This window comes from Rutidosis leptorrhynchoides, chromosome 11 (assembly GCF_046630445.1).
Source record: "Rutidosis leptorrhynchoides isolate AG116_Rl617_1_P2 chromosome 11, CSIRO_AGI_Rlap_v1, whole genome shotgun sequence".
NCBI lineage: Eukaryota > Viridiplantae > Streptophyta > Magnoliopsida > Asterales > Asteraceae > Rutidosis > Rutidosis leptorrhynchoides.
Window position 1 is genome coordinate 68,350,493 of NC_092343.1, and position 19,802 is coordinate 68,370,294.

Consider the following 19,802-nt stretch of genomic DNA (forward strand, 5'->3'; position numbering starts at 1 on the left):
AAATTGGTAACAAATCTATTCCAACCATAACTTAATCAACTTGTATTGTATATTATGTAATCTTGAGATACCATAGACACGTATACAATGTTTCGACCTATCATGTCGACACATCTATATATATTTCGGAACAACCATAGACACTCTATATGTGAATGTTGGAGTTAGCTATACAGGGTTGAGGTTGATTCCAAAATATATATAGTTTGAGTTGTGATCAATACTGAGATACGTATACACTGGGTCGTGGATTGATTCAAGATAATATTTATCGATTTATTTCTGTACATCTAACTGTGGACAACTAGTTGTAGGTTACTAACGAGGACAGCTGACTTAATAAACTTAAAACATCAAAATATATTAAAAGTGTTGTAAATATATTTTGAACATACTTTGATATATATATGTATATATTGTTATAGGTTCGTGAATCAACCAGTGGCCAAGTCTTACTTCCCGACGAAGTAAAAATCTGTGAAAGTGAGTTTTCATTTGCTCCCTTTTTAAATGCTTTTGCAATATATATTTTTGGGACTGAGAATACATGCGCTGTTTTTATAACTGTTTTACGAAATAGACACAAGTAATTGAAACTACATTCTATGGTTGAATTATTAAACCGAATATGCCCCTTTTTAGTCTGGTAATCTAAGAATTAGGGAACAGACACCCTAATTGACGCGAATCCTAAAGATAGATCTATTGGGCCTAACAAACCCCATCCAAAGTACCGGATGCTTTAGTACTTCGAAATTTATATCATATCCGAAGGGTGTCCCGGAATGATGGGGATATTCTTATATATGCATCTTGTTAATGTCGGTTACCAGGTGTTCACCATATGAATGATTTTTATCTCTATGTATGGGATGTGTATTGAAATATGAAATCTTGTGGTCTATTGTTACGATTTGATATATATAGGTTAAACCTATAACTCACCAACATTTTTGTTGACGTTTAAAGCATGTTTATTCTCAGGTGAATATTAAGAGCTTCCGCTGTTGCATACTAAAATAAGGACAAGATTTGGAGTCCATGTTTGTATCATATTGTGTAAAAACTGCATTCAAGAAACTGATTTCGATGTAACATATTTGTATTGTAAACCATTATGTAATGGTCGTGTGTAAACAGGATATTTTAGATTATCATTATTTGATAATCTACGTAAAGCTTTTTAAACCTTTATTTATGAAATAAAGGTTATGGTTTGTTTTAAAAATGAATGCAGTCTTTGAAAAACGTCTCATATAGAGGTCAAAACCTCGCAACGAAATCAATTAATATGGAACATTTTTAATCAATAAGAACGGGACATTTCAACATGGGCTGCTAAGAGCTGATCATTGGAGTGTATATACCAATAGTACATACATCTAAAAGCTGTGTATTGTACGAGTACGAATACGGGTGCATACGAGTAGAATTGTTGATGAAACTGAACGAGGATGTAATTGTAAGCATTTTTATTAAGTAGAAGTATTTTTTTAAGTGTCTTGAAGTCTTTCACAAGTGTAAGAATACATATTAAAACACTAAATGTATATACATTTTAACTGAGTCGTTAAGTCATCGTTAGTCGTTACATGTAAATGTTGTTTTGAAACCTTTAGGTTAACGATCTTGTTAAATGTTGTTAACTCATTGTTTATTATATCTAAAGAGATGTTAAATTATTACATTATCATGATATTATCATATATAATATATCTTAGTATGATATATATACAGTTAAATGTCGTTACAACGATAATCGTTACATATATGTCTCGTTTCGAAATCATTAAGTTAGTAGTCTTATTTTTACATATGTAGTTCATTGTTAATACACTTAATAACATGTTTACTTTTCATTTATCATGAATAAACATAGTGTATCAATATCTTAATATGATTCATATGTATTTAGTAAGACGTTGTTATAACGATAATCGTTATATATATCATTTCGAGTTTCTTAATTCAATAAACTCAATTTTATGTATATAACCCATTGTTAAAATACCTAATGAGATACTTACTTATCATAATATCATGTTAACTATATATATAATCATATATATGTCATCATATAGTTTTTACAAGTTTTAACGTTCGTGAATCACCGGTCAACTTGGGTGGTCAATTGTCTATATGAAACTTATTTAAATTAATCAAGTCTTAACAAGTTTGATTGCTTAACATGTTAGAAATACTTAATCATGTAAATAACAATTTCATTTAATATATATAAACATGGAAAAGTTCGGGTCACTACGGTACCTACCCGTTAAATAAATTTCGTCCCGAAATTTTAAGCAGTTGGAGGTGTTGACGTATCTTCTGGAAATAAGTGCGGGTATTTCTTCTTCATCTGATCTTCTCGTTCCCAGGTGAACTCGGGTCCTCTACGAGCATTCCGTCGAACCTTAACAATTGGTATTTTGTTTTGGTTAAGTCTTTTAACCTCACAATCCATTATTTCGACGGGTTCTTCGATGAATTGAATTTTTTGTTGATTTGGATTTCGTCTAATGGGATTATGAGATCTTCTTTAGCAAAACATTTCTTCAAATTCGAGACATAGAAAGTGCTATGTACAGCCGCGAGTTGTTGAGGTAACTCAAGTCGATAAGCTACTGGTCCGACACGATCAATAATCTTGAATGGTCCAATATACCTTGGATTTAATTTCCCTCGTTTACCAAATCGAACAGCGCCTTTCCAAGGTGCAACTTTAAGCATGACCATCTCTCCAATTTCAAATTCTATATCTTTTTTTTTAATGTCAGCGTAGCTCTTTTGTCTACTTTGGGCGGTTTTCAACCGCTGTTGAATTTGGATGATCTTCTCGGTAGTTTCTTGTATTATCTCCGGACCCATAATCTGTCTATCCCCCACTTCATTCCAGCAAATCAGAGACCTGTACTTTCTACCATAAAGTGCTTCAAACGGCGCCATCTCAATGCTTGAATGGTAGCTATTGTTGTAGGAAAATTCTGCTAACGAAAGGTGTCGATCCCAACTGTTTCCGAAATCAATAACACATGCTCGTAGCATGTCTTCAAGCGTTTGTATTGTCCTTTCGCTCTGCCCATCAGTTTGTGGATGATAAGCAGTACTCATGTCTAGACGAGTTCCTAATGCCTGCTGTAATGTCTGCCAGAATCTTAAGATAATCTGCCATCCCTATCCGAGATAATAGATATTGGTATTTCATGTCTCGAGATGACTTCCTTCAAATACAGTCGTGCTAACTTCTCCATCTTGTCATCTTCTCTTATTGGCGGGAAGTGTGCTGATTTGGTGAAACGATCAACTATTACTCAAATAGTATCAAAACCACTTGCAGTCCTTGGCAATTTAGTGATGAAATCCATGGTAATGTTTTCCCATTTCTATTCTGAGATTTTAGGTTGTTAAAGTAGACCTGATGGTTTCTGATGCTCAGCTTTGACCTTAGAACACGTCAAACATTCCCCTGCGTATTTAGCAACATCGGCTTTCATACCCGGCCACCAAAAATGTTTCTTGAGATCCTTGTACATCTTCCCCGTTCCAGGGTGTATTGAGTATCTAGTTTTATGAGCTTCTCTAAGTACCATTTCTCTCATATCTCCAAATTTTGGTACCCAAATTCTTTCAGCTCTATACCGGGTTCCGTCTTCCTGAATATTAAGATGCTTCTCCGATCTTTTGGGTATTTCATCCTTTAAATTTCTCTCTTTTAAAACTCCTTGTTGCGCCTCCTTTATTTGAGTAGTAAGGTTATTGTGAATCATTATATTCATAGCTTTTACTCGAATGGGTTCTCTGTCTTTTCTGCTCAAAGCGTAGGCTACCACATTCGCCTTCCCCGGGTGGTAACGAATCTCAAAGTCATAATCATTCAATAATTCAATCCACCTACGCTGCCTCATGTTCAGTTGTTTCTGATTAAATATGTGTTGAAGACTTTTGTGGTCGGTATATATAATACTTTTGACCCCATATAAGTAGTGCCTCCAAGTCTTTAATGCAAAAACAACCGCACCTAATTCCAAATTATGTATCGTATAATTCTGCTCGTAAATCTTCAATTGTCTAGACGCATAAACAATTACCTTCGTTCGTTGCATTAATACACAACCGAGACCATGCTTTAAAGCGTCACAATATATCACAAAATCATCATTCCCTTCAGGTAATGACAATATAGGTGCCGTAGTTAACTTTTTCTTTAACAATTGAAATGCTTTCTCTTGTTCATCCTTCCATTCAAATTTTCTCCCTTTATACGTTAATGCAGTCAAGGGTTTTGCTATTCTGGAAAAATATTGGATGAACCTTCTGTAGTAACCAGCTAGTCCTAAAAATTGGCGTATATGCTTCGGAGTTTTTGGGGTTTCCCATTTTTCAACGGTTTCAATCTTTACTGGATCCACCTGAATACCTTCTTTGTTCACTATGTGACCGAGGAATTGAACTTCTTCCAACCAAAATGCACACTTTGAAAACTTAGCGTACAGTTTTTCTTTCCTTAACAACTCTAGAACTTTTATCAAATGTTCTTCGTGCTCTGGGTCATTCTTTGAGTAAATAAGTATGTCATCGATGAAAACAATGACAAACTTGTCAAGGTATAGTATACACACTCGGTTCATGAGGTCCATGAACACAGCTGGTGCGTTAGTCAACCCAAACGGCATAACCATAAACTCGTAATGACCGTAACACGTCCTAAAAGCAGTCTTTGGAATATCATCCTCCTTCACCCGCATTTGATGATACCCAGAATGTAAATCAATCTTAGAATAAACCGATGAGCCTTGTAGTTGATCAAATAAGTCGTCGATTCTCGGTAGTGGGTAGCGGTTCTTGATGGTAAGTTTGTTCAACTCTCGGTAGTCGATACATAATCTAAATGTACCATCCTTCTTCTTGACAAACAAAACAGGAGCTCCCCATGGTGATGTGCTTGGTCGAATGAAACCACGCTCTAAAAGTTCTTGTAATTGGCTCTGAAGTTCCTTTATTTCACTGGGTGCGAGTCTGTATGGAGAACGATCTATTGGTGCAGCTCCTGGTACAAGGTCTATTTGAAATTCAACGGATCGGTGTGGAGGTAGTCCCGGTAATTCTTTCAGAAATACATCGGGAAATTCTTTTGCAACGGGAACATCATTGATGTTCTTTTCTTCGGAATTGACTTTCTTGACATGTGCTAGCACAGCATAGCAACCTTTTCTTATTAGTTTTTGTGCCTTCAGGTTATTAATAAGATTTAACTTTGCGTTGCTCTTTTCTTCGTACACCATTAAGGGTTTTCCTTTTTCTCGTATAATGCGAATTGCATTTTTGTAACAAACGATTCCTGCTTTCACTTCTTTCAACCAGTCCATACCGATTATCACATCAAAACTCCCTAACTCTACTTGTATCAAGTCAATCTTAAATATTTCGCTAACCAGTTTAATTTCTCGATTCCGACATATATTATCTGCTGTAATTAATTTACCGTTTGCTAATTCGAGTAAAAAATTATTATCCAAGGGCGTCGGTGAACAACTTAGTTTAGCACAAAAATCTCTACTCATATAGCTTCTATCCGCACTCGAATCAAATAAAACATAAGCAGATTTATTGTCAATGAGAAACGTACCCGTAACAAGCTCCGAGTCTTCCTGCGCTTCTGCCGTATTAATATTGAAAACTCTTCCGTGGCCCTGCCCATTAGTATTCCTATGATTCGGGCAATTTCTACTAAAGTGGCCCAATTTTCCACATCCAAAATTAACTATGGCTGTGTTATTGGTTCTGACATTATTTGTTCCTTTAGTTCTGTTATGCATTGGTCCGTAGATTTCGCACTTCTTCGCGCTATGACCATTTCTTTTACACCTGTTTCAAAATGTCGTGCAGAACCCCAGGTGATGCTCTTCACATCATTGGCATGGCTGTTTTTGGTTTTTGTTCCCATTGTTGTTATTGATATTGTTGTTGGGATTGTTATTGTTGCTGTTGTTATTGTTGTTGTTATTGTTGTTGGGCCGGTTATTGTAGTTGTTGTTGGGACGTTTGTTGAAGTTGTTGTTGCGATTGATGTTGCGGTTATTGGGATAGTTGTTGCGGTATTGGTTGTGATTGTTGTTGTTGTATTGGTGACTCTTGTCATTGGTTTCTTCCCACTTTCTCTTGACTTGTTTCATGTTAGCCTCTTTGGTCGCCTGCTCTTTAATCCTTCCTTCGATCTGGTTCACTAATTTGTGAGCCATTCTACTTGCCTTTTGTATGGAGGCGGGCTCGTGTGAACTCACATCTTCTTGAATTCTTTCCGGTAACCCTTTTACAAATGCGTCGATCTTCTCTTCTTCGTCTTCGAATGTTCTGGGACACAATAGGCATAATTCTGTGAATCGTCGTTCGTACGTGGTGATATCGAAACCTTGTATTCGTAATCCTCTAAGCTCTACCTTGAGCTTATTGACCTCGTTCCTGGGACGATACTGCTCGTTCATCAATTGCTTGAATGCTGACCATGGTAGTGCGTAAGCAGCATCTTGTCCTACCTGCTCGAGATAGGTATTCCACCACGTTAACACCGTACCTGTGAAGGTATGCGTAGCGTACTTAACTTTGTCCTCTTCAATACACTTACTTATGGCAAACACCGATTCGACCTTCTCGGTCCACCGTTTCAATCCAATTGGTCCTTCGGTTCCATCAAATTCCAAAGGTTTGCAGGCAGTGAATTCTTTGTAGGAGCATCCTACATGATTTCTTGTGGAATTAGTTCCACTGCTAGATCCAGAGTTATTGTTATTTTGCATTGCAGCCTACACTGTGGCTATGTTCGCAGCAAGGAAAATAAGGAAGTCTTCCTCACTCATGTTCAAGTTCTGACGAGTCGACGGTGCCATTTCCTTCAAAAATAGCCAAAAGAATTGAGTTAATCGTATAGAATTTAAGAGTAGTCAATAGTATTTGTTTAGCATAATATGAACTTATTTATAAAAGCTTTTTCTTCATATTAGCATTTTATAGTTTTAATTCGGGTAGTACCTACCCGTTAAGTTCATACTTAGCAGCTATTATACAATTCAACTACTACGATTCTATATGAAAAACTTATTACAATAATATTTCGCGTTCAAACTTTGTACAATATTTTACAAACTTACAATACCGCTATAAAACATATAGGATGAAATATAGCACATAATAACTTTGCTACTCGGCAGCTATGAAGGCAATTCTAGTTAATACGCAAGTTGTTCAGCAAAAGAAATAAAGACGCGTAATTCATAAGTCCAGAAACAAGTCATGCATTCAGGTTTTACTAAGACGACTTCCCATCCTTGATCTTGTGGAAAATAACCGTTATGACCATTGGCTAGGCAGCATGTTGTAATGTCGTCAAAAGGACGAGGGTTTCGTAATGTCCAACAGCCCCGTAATAATCTAAAAACCTTGTTTCTCACCCCAACTACTGAATCCATCACTTGTGGAAAGGTTTTATTTAAAAGCTGCAATCCGATGTTCTTTTTCTCACTTTGGTAAGAAGCGAACATCACTAACCCGTAAGCATTACATGCTTCTTTATGTTGCATGTTAGAAGCTCTTTCTAATTCACGAAATCCTATGTTGGGATATGTTGAGTCAAAATAGGTTCTTAACCCGTATCGTAAAATTGCATTTGGGTTCCCCGCATTTAACGCTTTAAAGAAAACACGGCGTAACTTACAGTCTCCCCAATGTGATATACCCCACCTATCAAAGGAAAGCCTTTTATAAACTAAGGCATTTCTGGAAAGTCTTTCAAGTGTTTGACAAGTTAATTTCGCCATAACTAAATGTGCTGATGAATTCTGACCGACTCTAGACAAGATTTCCTCAATCATATCCTCTGGTAGGTCTTCTAAAATATTCGGTTGTCTACCCTTAACGTCCATTTAGTTTTTATACTGTAAAATAGACAAGCATTAGATTCATAAAAGATAATTAACAAACAATACAAGCAATTTTTACATAGAACATAAAAGGACAAGCACACTACAATACATATAATACACAACATGATTACAACCCTCTAATCTGAATCACTGGTTTCTTCTTCTTCGGACTTGGTTCGTTTTCCTAAATTTCTAGGGATATATGGTGTTCCTCTGATACGAGCCGTCGTTTTCCACAATGATTTAGAAAAACCTGGTGGTTTAGAGGTTCCCGGGTTATTGTTACAATTTATGAAATACGGACGTTGCCGATACATATAAAGTTCATCGGGGTTGGAATCAGGTTTCTCTATTTTTATAACTTTTCCCTTATTATTTTCTTTTGCTTTATTAATTTGGGTCGAGGTAATTTCTATAACATCATCGGAATCCTCATCGGGATCCGATTCATCAGAAAGTTGGTAATCTTCCCAATATTTTGCTTCCTTGGCGGAAACACCATTGACCATTATTGACTTTGGTCCGTTGGTTGAGGATTTTCTTTTATTTAATCGATTTACAGTAGGTATCAATATTTCTTCCTCCGGAACCTCTTCTTCTTCCGGTTCCTCCTCTTCCGGTTCCTCCTCTTTCGGTTCCTCTTCTTCCGGTTCCTCTTCTTCCGGTTCCTCCTCTTCCGGTTCCTCTTCGGGAATTTGTGAATCTTCCCAAAGTATATTCGACTCTTCATTATTATTAGGTGAGTCGATGGGATTTGTACTAGTGGTAGACATCTATCATACAATATCAAACACATTAAGAGATTAATATATCACATAATATTTACATGTTAGTAATATATTGTTTCCAACAAAAGTGTTAAGCAATCGTTTTTAAAGAAAACACGGTCGAAGTCCAGACTCACTAATGTATCCTAACAAACTCGATAAGACACACTAATGCAAATTTCTGGTTCTCTAAGACCAACGCTCGGATACCAACTGAAATGTCCCGTTCATATTGATTATAAACGTTCCATATTAATTGATTTCGTCGCGAGGTTTTGACCTCTATATGAGACGTTTTTCAAAGACTGCATTCATTTTTAAAACAACCATAAACTTTATTTTTTCGATAAAGGTTTAAAAAGCATTACGTAGATTATCAAATAATGATAGTCTAAAATATACCGTTTACACACGACCATTACATAATGGTTTACAATATGAATATATTACATCAAAAATAAGTTTCTTGAATGCAGTTTTACATAATATCATACAAGCATGGACTCCAAATCTTGTCCTTATTTTAGTATGCAACAGCGGAAGCTCTTAATAATCACCTGAGAATAAACATGCTTAAAACGTCAACAAAAATGTTGGTGAGTTATAGGTTTAACCTATATATTATCAAATCATAATAATAGACCACAAGATTTCATATTTCAATACATCACATACATAGAGATAAAAATCATTCATACGGTGAACACCTGGTAACCGACATTAACAAGATGCATATAAGAATATCCCCATCATTCCAGGACATCCATCGGACATGATATAAAAACTCGAAGTACTAAAGCATCCGCTACAACGGATGGGGTTTGTTGGGCCCAATAGATCTATCTTTAGGATTCGCGTCAATTAGTAGACTGGTTTACTAATTCTTAGGTTACCAAGTAAAAGGGCATATTCGGCTTCGATCGTTCAACCATAGAAAGTAGTTTCATGTACTTGTGTCTATTTTGTAAAACATTTATAAAGCTGCATGAATTCTCATCCCAAAAATATTAGATTTTAAAAGTGGGACTATAACTTACTTTCACAGATTTTTACTTCGTCCGGAAGTAAGACTTGGCCACAGGTCGATTCACGAACCTATAACAAATATGTACATATATATCAAAGTATGTTCAAAATATATTTACAACATTTCTAATATGTTTTAATGTTTTAAGTTTATTAAGTCAGCTGTCCTCGTTAGTAACCTACAACTAGTTGTCCATAGTTAGATGTACAGAAATAAATTGATATATATTATCTTGACCCAATCCACGACCCAGTGTATACACGTCTTAGGCTAGATCACAACTCAAAGTATATATATTTTTGGAATCAACCTCAACCCTGTATAGCTAACTCCAACATTACTGCATATAGAGTGTCTATGGTTGTTCCAAATAATATATATACATGGGTCGATATGATATGTCAAAACATTTGCATACGTGTCTATGGTATCCCAAGATTACATAATATATTAGTATACATGTATAATACAATATAAGTTAGCTAGGATATGATTTGTATAGAATTGTTACAATATTTCCCGTAGCTACAACAATCAAAAAATATCCAATCTTGTTTTATACATAACTTCTTCGTTTTAAATCCGTTTTGAGTGAATCAAATTGCTATGGTTTCATATTGAACTTAAGTTTATGAATCTATACATAAAAAGTACAAGTTTATAGTCGGAAATACAGGTTACAAGTCATTGTTGTAAAGGTAGTCATTTCAGTCGAAAGAACGACTTCTAGATGACCATTTTGGAAAACATACTTCCACTTTGAGTTTAACCATGATTTTTGGATATAGTTTCATGTTCATAAGAAAATTATTTCCCCAGAAGAACAACTTTTAAATCAAAGTTTATCATAGTTTTTAATTAACTAACCCAAAACAGCCCGCGGTGTTACTACGACGGCGTATATCCAGTTTTACGGTGTTTTTTGTGTTTTCAGGTTTTAAATCATTAAGTTAGCATATCATATAGATATAGAACATGTGTCTAGTTGATTTTAAAAGTCAAGTTAGAAGGATTAACTTTTGTTTGCGAACAAGTTTAGAATTAACTAAACTATGTTCTAGTGATTTCAAGTTTAAACCTTCGAATAAGGTAGTTTTATATATATGAATCGAATGATGTTATGAACATCATTACTACCTCAAGTTTTGTGGATAAACCTACTAGAAATGAGAAAAATAGATCTAGCTTCAAAGGATCCTTGGATGGCTTGAAAGTTCTTGAAGCAGAATCATGACACGAAAACAAGTTCAAGTAAGATTTCCACTCGAAATAAGATTGTTATAGTTATAGAAATTGAATCAAAGTTTGAATATGAGTATTACCTTGTATTAGAAAGATATCTTACTGTAAATAATAAAGATTTCTTGAGGTTGGATGATCACTTTACAAGATTGGAAGTAAGCTATCAAACTTGGAAGTATTCTTGATTTTATGAAACTAGAACTTATAGAATTTATGAAGAACACTTAGAACTTGAAGATAGAACTTGAGAGAGATCAATTTGATGAAGAAAATTGAAGAATGAAAGTGTTTGTAGGTGTTTTTGGTCGTTGGTATATGGATTAGATATAAAGGATGTGTAATTTTGTTTACATGTAAATAAGTCATGAATGATTACTAATATTTTTGTAATTTTATGAGATATTTCATGCTAGTTGCCAAATGATGGTTCCCACATGTGTTAGGTGACTCGTATGGGTTACTAATAGCTAATCATTGGAGTGTATATATGTAACGACCCGGAAATTTCTGACCAAATTTAAACCTTAATCTTTATATGTTTCCGACACGATAAGCAAAATCTGTAATGTTAAGTCTGGAAAGTTTGAAATCTATATTCAATAGACCTTCGACTGTTCTCGACGATTCACGAACAATTACTTGTAAATAAATATGTATATATATATAAGTGCATAAATAATAATTAGAGGTATTAAATAAAGTATTATATGATTTAATGCTTTGAATTAATAATTAAATTGTTAGTTAATACACTTTTATGTAAATATAATGCAATTCGAAAATTAATTGTTTTAAATTATTTAGGAAACAATTATAGCTTTGTTAAAAATATAATTAGAACCTATTTGTTTAGTTTTAATATTTAGTATTTTTACTTGGGATTGGGAGCTATTAATTGATTTAATTTTTATTTAAAGATTCTAAATATTTAGTGAACGATTATTGCATAACAATAATGACAAACATAAATAAATATAGGATGTTTCAGTATACTTTTAATCCGCCACTGAATTATAACGGACCAAGATATTTTTCCCATCAAGACTGTAGGCAGAGTAGATTTAAAATTTGAGGCTACTATTTTTTCACACGTTATAATTTGTTTATTTTGTGTTACTGTTTTACTTGTGAATCATTTGGTCCACTATTATTAATCTGTCTATTATCTATATATACAATCACTTATACAAGCATAGGATTCACATACTTTCTTTTCTTCATTCCTCTTATTTTATCATCACCCTCGTCATCTTCCTCTCTCTCCCTGTCTCTCTTTTCTCCAATTCTGTTCGAAGATATTATTCAACTCAGGAATCAAGAATCCACCTACTGCTGTAAAACAAACCCAAAAACAATCACCTAAGCTTCCTACAACCACTTAACCACTACCACCCTTTCACCACCTTCGTGAACCGTCATCAACAATCATAAACAACCGCTCCTCAATCGTGAAATCCACTCGATTAAAACTACTATAGTACTTCTGTGATATTAAGAAGATTCAACCCAAAACAAAACCCACTTAAAACACCTTGCAAACCATTTCTAATTCCTTCCTCTTTTGCTTGTTCAATCACTATAACCATTCCACAATCTCCTGTTGGTGCTAAACTATCATATTACGGTTTCTATTTAAAACCCACATTTTTCCCTTGTTACTTAAGTTTAATGTTTTTCGGTTCCTACTTCGTTACAGCCGTCATCCAGTTTCCCTTTCAAACCGCCATGAAACTACCATAAAACCATAACCACCCTTCTGTTCTTTCTGCTTTTGTGTTTCGAATTCGAACAAGTCACCACCGGAGTCATCATCAAGCACCTCTTTCCTTTTCTGTCAAGTTCCACGCTACAAACCTCACCACCATCGAACCACAGTAACAATCAACTAAAAGACCATACAATCATCGCCGTTACTACAATTAGTTGTTTCTGTTTACTGTTTCTATAAACCGACGCAATTCATCATTAGTTATATTTGTGGATGTTCGTTTAAACCATCCCCACAAACGTAACCTGCTGTAACCCGTGTTCCGTTTTCCCATTCGCTATTGCCGATACTTCCGTTTCTTTTGCTTCTATAACATTAACAAGATGGATGAGGAAGAACACGATGAACAGTGAAAGACAGATGATGATAATGATGAATGATAATGATGAATGATCATGATGAGTGATGCAAGATGAAGATATCACGGAGATGATAAAGAAAAGATTGATGATAATGAAAATTGATAATAATTGAAATCGTATAAAAAAAAATTTTTTTAAAAAAGCAAACCTTCCTTGATGAACCGTAAATTGAAACCAGCTGTTTAATCATTTTTTTTTTCTGTCGGCTACAGTTCCAGATAAATACCGAATTTTTTTATGAAACGTGGGTTTTTGGTTTATGGTGATAAAAATCACAGATTCCATTTAATCTTGCTGGTTGGGCCACAATCCTCCTTTTGCTGGGCTGTAACTACAATTTCGGTTGGGCTGAGATGTTATTCTCGGTTGTGGGCCGAAAGTTGTGAAGTTGGGCTTGACCGATTAAATGGGGAAATAAGCACGAAACTGAAAGGGCACGGGTTTTATAGGTTTGAAATGATATTAATTCAGAAAAACACGAATAGTCTGATTGTTATGGGGTGGTGTTGGTTAGCGGGAGGTCGCAGGTTCAAGCCTCGTTAGGAACAATTCTTTTTAGAAAAGTTTTCAAAGGGTATACACACTTATATTCTCATTTTGGTTATTATTATTATTATTATTATTATTATTATTATTATTATTATTATTATTATTATTATTATTATTATTATTATTATCACTACTATCATTTTTATGAATGTTATAATTATTATTACTATCATTATTATTTTTAACATTAAAATTATTATTTTTATTACTATCAAAACTATTATTTTCATTAGTAAAAATAATAATTATTATTAGCATTATTTTTATTATTATTAAAAAAAATATGAGTATTATAAAATAATACAACTCGTTATTCATTATTAATATTACCTTATCAAATAAATAATTATATAAAACATATATATATATATATATATATATATATATATATATATATATATATATATATATATATATATATATATATATAAATATAACAACGGAAATGATATATGTTACTAAACTTAATATGTAACTTGTTCAAGTACAATTATATGTGTTAATATATATATAAATGATATAGGTTCGTGAATCCAAGGCCAACCTTATACTTGATCAATGATGTTATATGTATTTTTACTACAAAATACATTAGGTGAGTATATAGTCCCTTTTTAAACTCTAAATATTTTGGGCTGAGAATACATACGCTGTTTTTAATAAATGATTTACGTTATGGACACAAGTGATCAAAAATAAATTCTACGTTGAGTTGTACCATGGCATATTTCTTTATACTTGGTAGCTAATATTTACGTGAGGAGCGTAAACGCGAATCCTGTTGATAGATCTATCGGGCCTGACAACCCCAACCGGGCTGGACGACCAGTTTTAAACGGTTGCACAGTACTTCGTTTCGTTACTACACTTGGTACGGTATAGGGTTTATTTAAGAATATGCTGCTGTGATTTAAATGTTAAGTATGGTTACCAAGTGCTCAACGTCTTTTCTATACACGAGGAGTGTATCATGTATAAACTTAAAATCTTGTGGTCCATAGTTATAACGCTGCTAGCATCAAACCTATATATCTCACCAACTTTATGTTGACATTTTAAAGCATGTTATTCTCAGGTACAAATTAAGTCTTCCGCTTTGCATTTGCTCATATTAAAGACATTACTTGGAGTCGATCATCGCAATGGGACCAACTGTTGATGACTTCGTCCGGGAGGATTAGGACGGGTTGTTAAAATATACCAATAGTACATACATCTAAAAGCTGTGTATTGTACGAGTACGAATACGGGTGCATACGAGTAGAATTGTTGATGAAACTGAACGAGGATGTAATTGTAAGCATTTTTGTTAAGTAGAAGTATTTTGATAAGTGTATTGAAGTCTTTCAAAAGTTTAAGAATACATATTAAAACACTACATGTATATACATTTTAACTGAGTCGTTAAGTCATCGTTAGTCGTTACATGTAAATGTTGTTTTGAAACCTTTAGGTTAACGATCTTGTTAAATGTTGTTAACCCATTGTTTATTATATCTAAAGAGATGTTAAATTGTTACATTATCATGATATTATCATATATGATATATCTTAGTATGATATATATACAGTTAAATATCGTTACAACGATAATCGTTACATATATGTCTCGTTTCGAATTCATTAAGTTAGTAGTCTTATTTTTACATATGTAGTTCATTGTTAATACACTTAATAACATGTTTACTTATCACTTATCCTGATTAAACATAGTGTATCAATATCTTAATATGATTCATATGTATTTAGTAAGACGTTGTTATAACGATAATCGTTATATATATCGTTTCGAGTTTCTTTATTCAATAAACTCAATTTTATGTATATAACCCATTGTTAAAATAACTAATAAGATACTTACTTATCATAATATCATGTTAACTATATATATAATCATATATATGTCATCATATAGTTTGTACAAGTTTTAACGTTCGTGAATCACCGGTGAACTTGGGTGATCAATTGTCTATATGAAACCTATTTAAATTAATCAAGTCTTAACAAGTTTGATTGCTTAACATGTTGGAAACACATAATCATGTAAATAACAATTTCATTTAATATATATAAACATGGAAAAGTTCGGGTCACTACACATTCGCAAATAAAAAAAAGAAAGAAAGAAACACAGATAAACCGTCGGTCCCTGTTGTAAACTCATTTTATCATCACGGCGAATTCGATTTCCATTTCAAAATGTAATAATGCCATTTTGTTAGGATTATTTACTTCAAACTATCTGGAAAGTTTCACTTTCCAATTTCGAATAACAAACTAGAATTTCTGAGTCAAAGTTTATTTCTTAAAAAGTCAAAGAAGTTGTTCATAGCAAAATTCGAATCGATTTCAATGTTTTCTGTTAAATTGAGGATTTAGAAAGTTTAAAATAATGTTTGTGAACCTTTTTCATGTAGAAGCTTGGGTCTAAAACGAGCTCAAAATCAAAGTTAAATTTTTTTTCTTTAACGACGACAGCAGGAACTGTTTTAAATTTTTTTTTAAAATTTTTTTCTTCGTTCACTAACTGGTTCTAAAACAACATAAATATTTCTGTCTTGATTTTCAACCCTAAATGTAACTAGTAACTAAATTGTTTTGGTTGTGGAATGGATTTGTATCGTATGGGTTGATGAAGAAGGGGAAAATATTCAGAAAGATAAACGACATATATATATATATATATATATATATATATATATATATATATATATATATATATATATATATATATATATATGGGTTACAAATATATACAGAAAATGGGCAATTGCCCAACGGTGTTGAGTGTTAGAGGGTGTACGAGAGGTCGGGGGATCGAGTCTGGTTCGCGACATTTTTTTTTTCTAAAAGCTTCTTCTAAGGTAGTCTCTTTTTCTTTTATTATTATTATTATTATTATAAGTATAATTTTCATTTTTATTATTATTATGGTTATTATTGTTATGTTTATTATTAGTAACTGTTATTATTACAAGTATCATTATTATTGTTATTAGTGTTATTACTATTACTATGGTTATTGATATTTTTTTTATTATTATTATTATTATTATTATTATTATTATTATTATTATTATTATTATTATTATTGTAATTATAAATATTATAATAATTATTATTAGTATCATCATAAGTGTTATAACAATTTTCATTATTATTACTATAAGTATTATTAATGTTATTATCATTATTAATTTATCATTTTAGTACTACTATTATTATTATGATTACAATTGTGATTAGGATTACTATTATTGTTATTATAAAAACAATACAAGTTATTATTATATTAGTATTAATATCATTTTTGTAATTATTAGTTTTACTATTATTATTATTATTAACATAAGTATCAATTTTAACAATATCGTTATTATTATTAGTATTATCAATATTAAGAAAGTTATTATTATTAGTAAATCATTATTATCGAAACTATCATTTTGTTACAAATAAATATTTTGTACCTAAAATATACTTAATACATATATTGTAATTATACTAATAGTTTATATACCTACATAATAACATTATTTATATAAATACTTATATATAACAAACTAATGATATCTTTTATATAATACTAACCATATATATACAGATATATTAATATAACTAAATATATAGATATTAAACATTTTGAATATATACACAAACTAAATAAGTGTAATATATAGTTTAAGATATAATATATAATCTTGCTCGATTACGATTATACATTTTAATTTATATACAAACGATATAGGTTCGTGAATTCGAGGCCAACCCTGCATTGTTCAGTTGTTCAATATCGTCATATGTATTTTTACTACAAAATACGTTACAGTGAGTTTCATTACTCCCTTTTTAAATGCTTTTGCAATATATATTTTTGGGACTGAGAATACATGCACTTTTATAACTGTTTTACAAAATAGACACAAGTAATCGAAACTACATTATATGGTTGAATGATCGTAGCTGAATATGCCCCTTTTGCTTGGTAACCTAAGAATTAGTAAACTGATCTACTAATTGACGCGAATCCTAAAGATAGATCTATTGGGCCTAACGAACCCCATCCAAAGTACCGGATGCTTTAGTACTTCGAATTCATTTTTATCATGTCCGAAGGATTTCTCGGAATGATAGGGGATATTCTTATATGCATCTTGTTAATGTCGGTTACCAGGTGTTCAATCCATATGAATGATATTTTTGTCTCTATGCATGGGACGTTTATTTATGAGAACTGAAAATGAAAATCTTGTGGTCTATTAAAATGATGAAAATGAGTGATTATGATAAACTAATGAACTCACCAACCTTTTGGTTGACACTTTAAAGCATGTTTATTCTCAGGTATTAAAGAAATCTTCCGCTGTGCATTTGCTCATTTTAAAGATATTACTTGGAGTCTTTCATGGCATATTTCGAAGAACGTTGCATTCGAGTCATTGAGTTCATCAAAGATTATTATTAAGTCAATTTATAGTTGGATAGTGGATATTATGAAATGGTATGCATGCCAGTCAATTTTCGATGTAAAGAAAGTTTGTCTTTTAAAAACGAATGCAATGTTTGTAAAATGTATCATATAGAGGTCAAATACCTCGCGATGAAATCAACTATTGTGAATCGTTTATAATGTATATGAACGGGTCCTTTCAATGCTGTTCACTATTTGGTGTATAATGGAGGGACCAAAGACACAAAAAAGTCTTTTTTTATTTTTGAACATCAAGATTTTATTATAGAACTACCACCACCATAACAAGACGATAGAACGGGGAGCAACAAAAACATTAAAATGAGGGCATCACTCCGACATATACTAATAAATTGTCCACTTGTACATAATGGAGTCTTGTATTCAAATGGTGGAACTCTCAAGCTCAAAATATCTCAAACATTGATGAAGCTTTCAAAGATGATCAAGGGCATGCTACAACGCCATATGTAAAATCATATGACAAGCAACTAAATGAGCTTGTAGCTATATTTTATGGAAATTGAGACATGTAAAAGTGTTTCGTAACAAAGAATGGTACCCCAACATAATCTTATCCGAAATCAAACTTCAAAGCTTTAATTGGATATCGAGAAGATTAAAGAAAGCATCGTTAGTTTGGCATCAATGGATCGTTAACCCCGATTACTTCATTTCATCAACTAATCAACGTACAGGGGTCGATTAACTTGATAATTCTGTCAGCAACTCGGTTTGACTAGCTGCTGCAGTTACATTATAATCGATGCTTACTGAAATTGTCTCACTATTATTACCATTGTTATATAGCTATAGTAGGTACATATGGGTCTCGTTAAGGGATATCCTAAACTCGCTATTATCTCTTGTTTAATTACACAGTTCATAATTAATAAATAGTTTCTTGTTTTTCAAGAAATAAATAAATAAATCCGCCCAATCAATATTGATTTTGTCTCTACAACTTACCAAATTAAACGAAAACATATGAATATTATCGAATAGGTCTTGTTTCAACCTATCTTGAGTCTTCAATCTTTCACTCATCAATAGCCAAACCAAGAACGAATGTTTCGAAATACACTTTGCAAAACAAACTATGGAAAACCATTGAACTTGATTTGCTTTATTGCGAAAAACATGTCAAGCCTTATTGACACTAAACTCATGAAGGTCACCCATAAGTACCATATAATTTTATATTTATATAACAAAAAGGTCTTATAGAATGACAAAAAGTATTTGGAATTCAATGGCCCGAATGATGGGATGCAGGACATTCGTGGTAGATGAGCTTATCACATAAATGCTTCATAGCCATCACATATTGACCGTGGTGCAATCCGTCTGCCTGTTAAGAGATGTTTGAAAAGCTATGCATTATTATTTGTAAGCCTTTAAAGAATGAGCATTCAGTATACAATTTAGTGTGCCATGAAGTCCCTTATTATTTGTTAATGTACATACATGTCGAGCATGTTTGCCACATAAGACTTTTTATTCAAAAACTTAGTTACACACGAGTTGTGCGTGCGCCACATCAGCACAATTCAAGTTAAGAATTCACCTTTTAAATAAGCGCCAAGAGCCTCCAATTTGAACATTTTTTTCTTTAACTATAAATTAATTTACCCTACCAAAATCATTCCATCTATCTGGAATTAGTAGAGCTCCGTTCAAATATCAATCAATCCTTATCG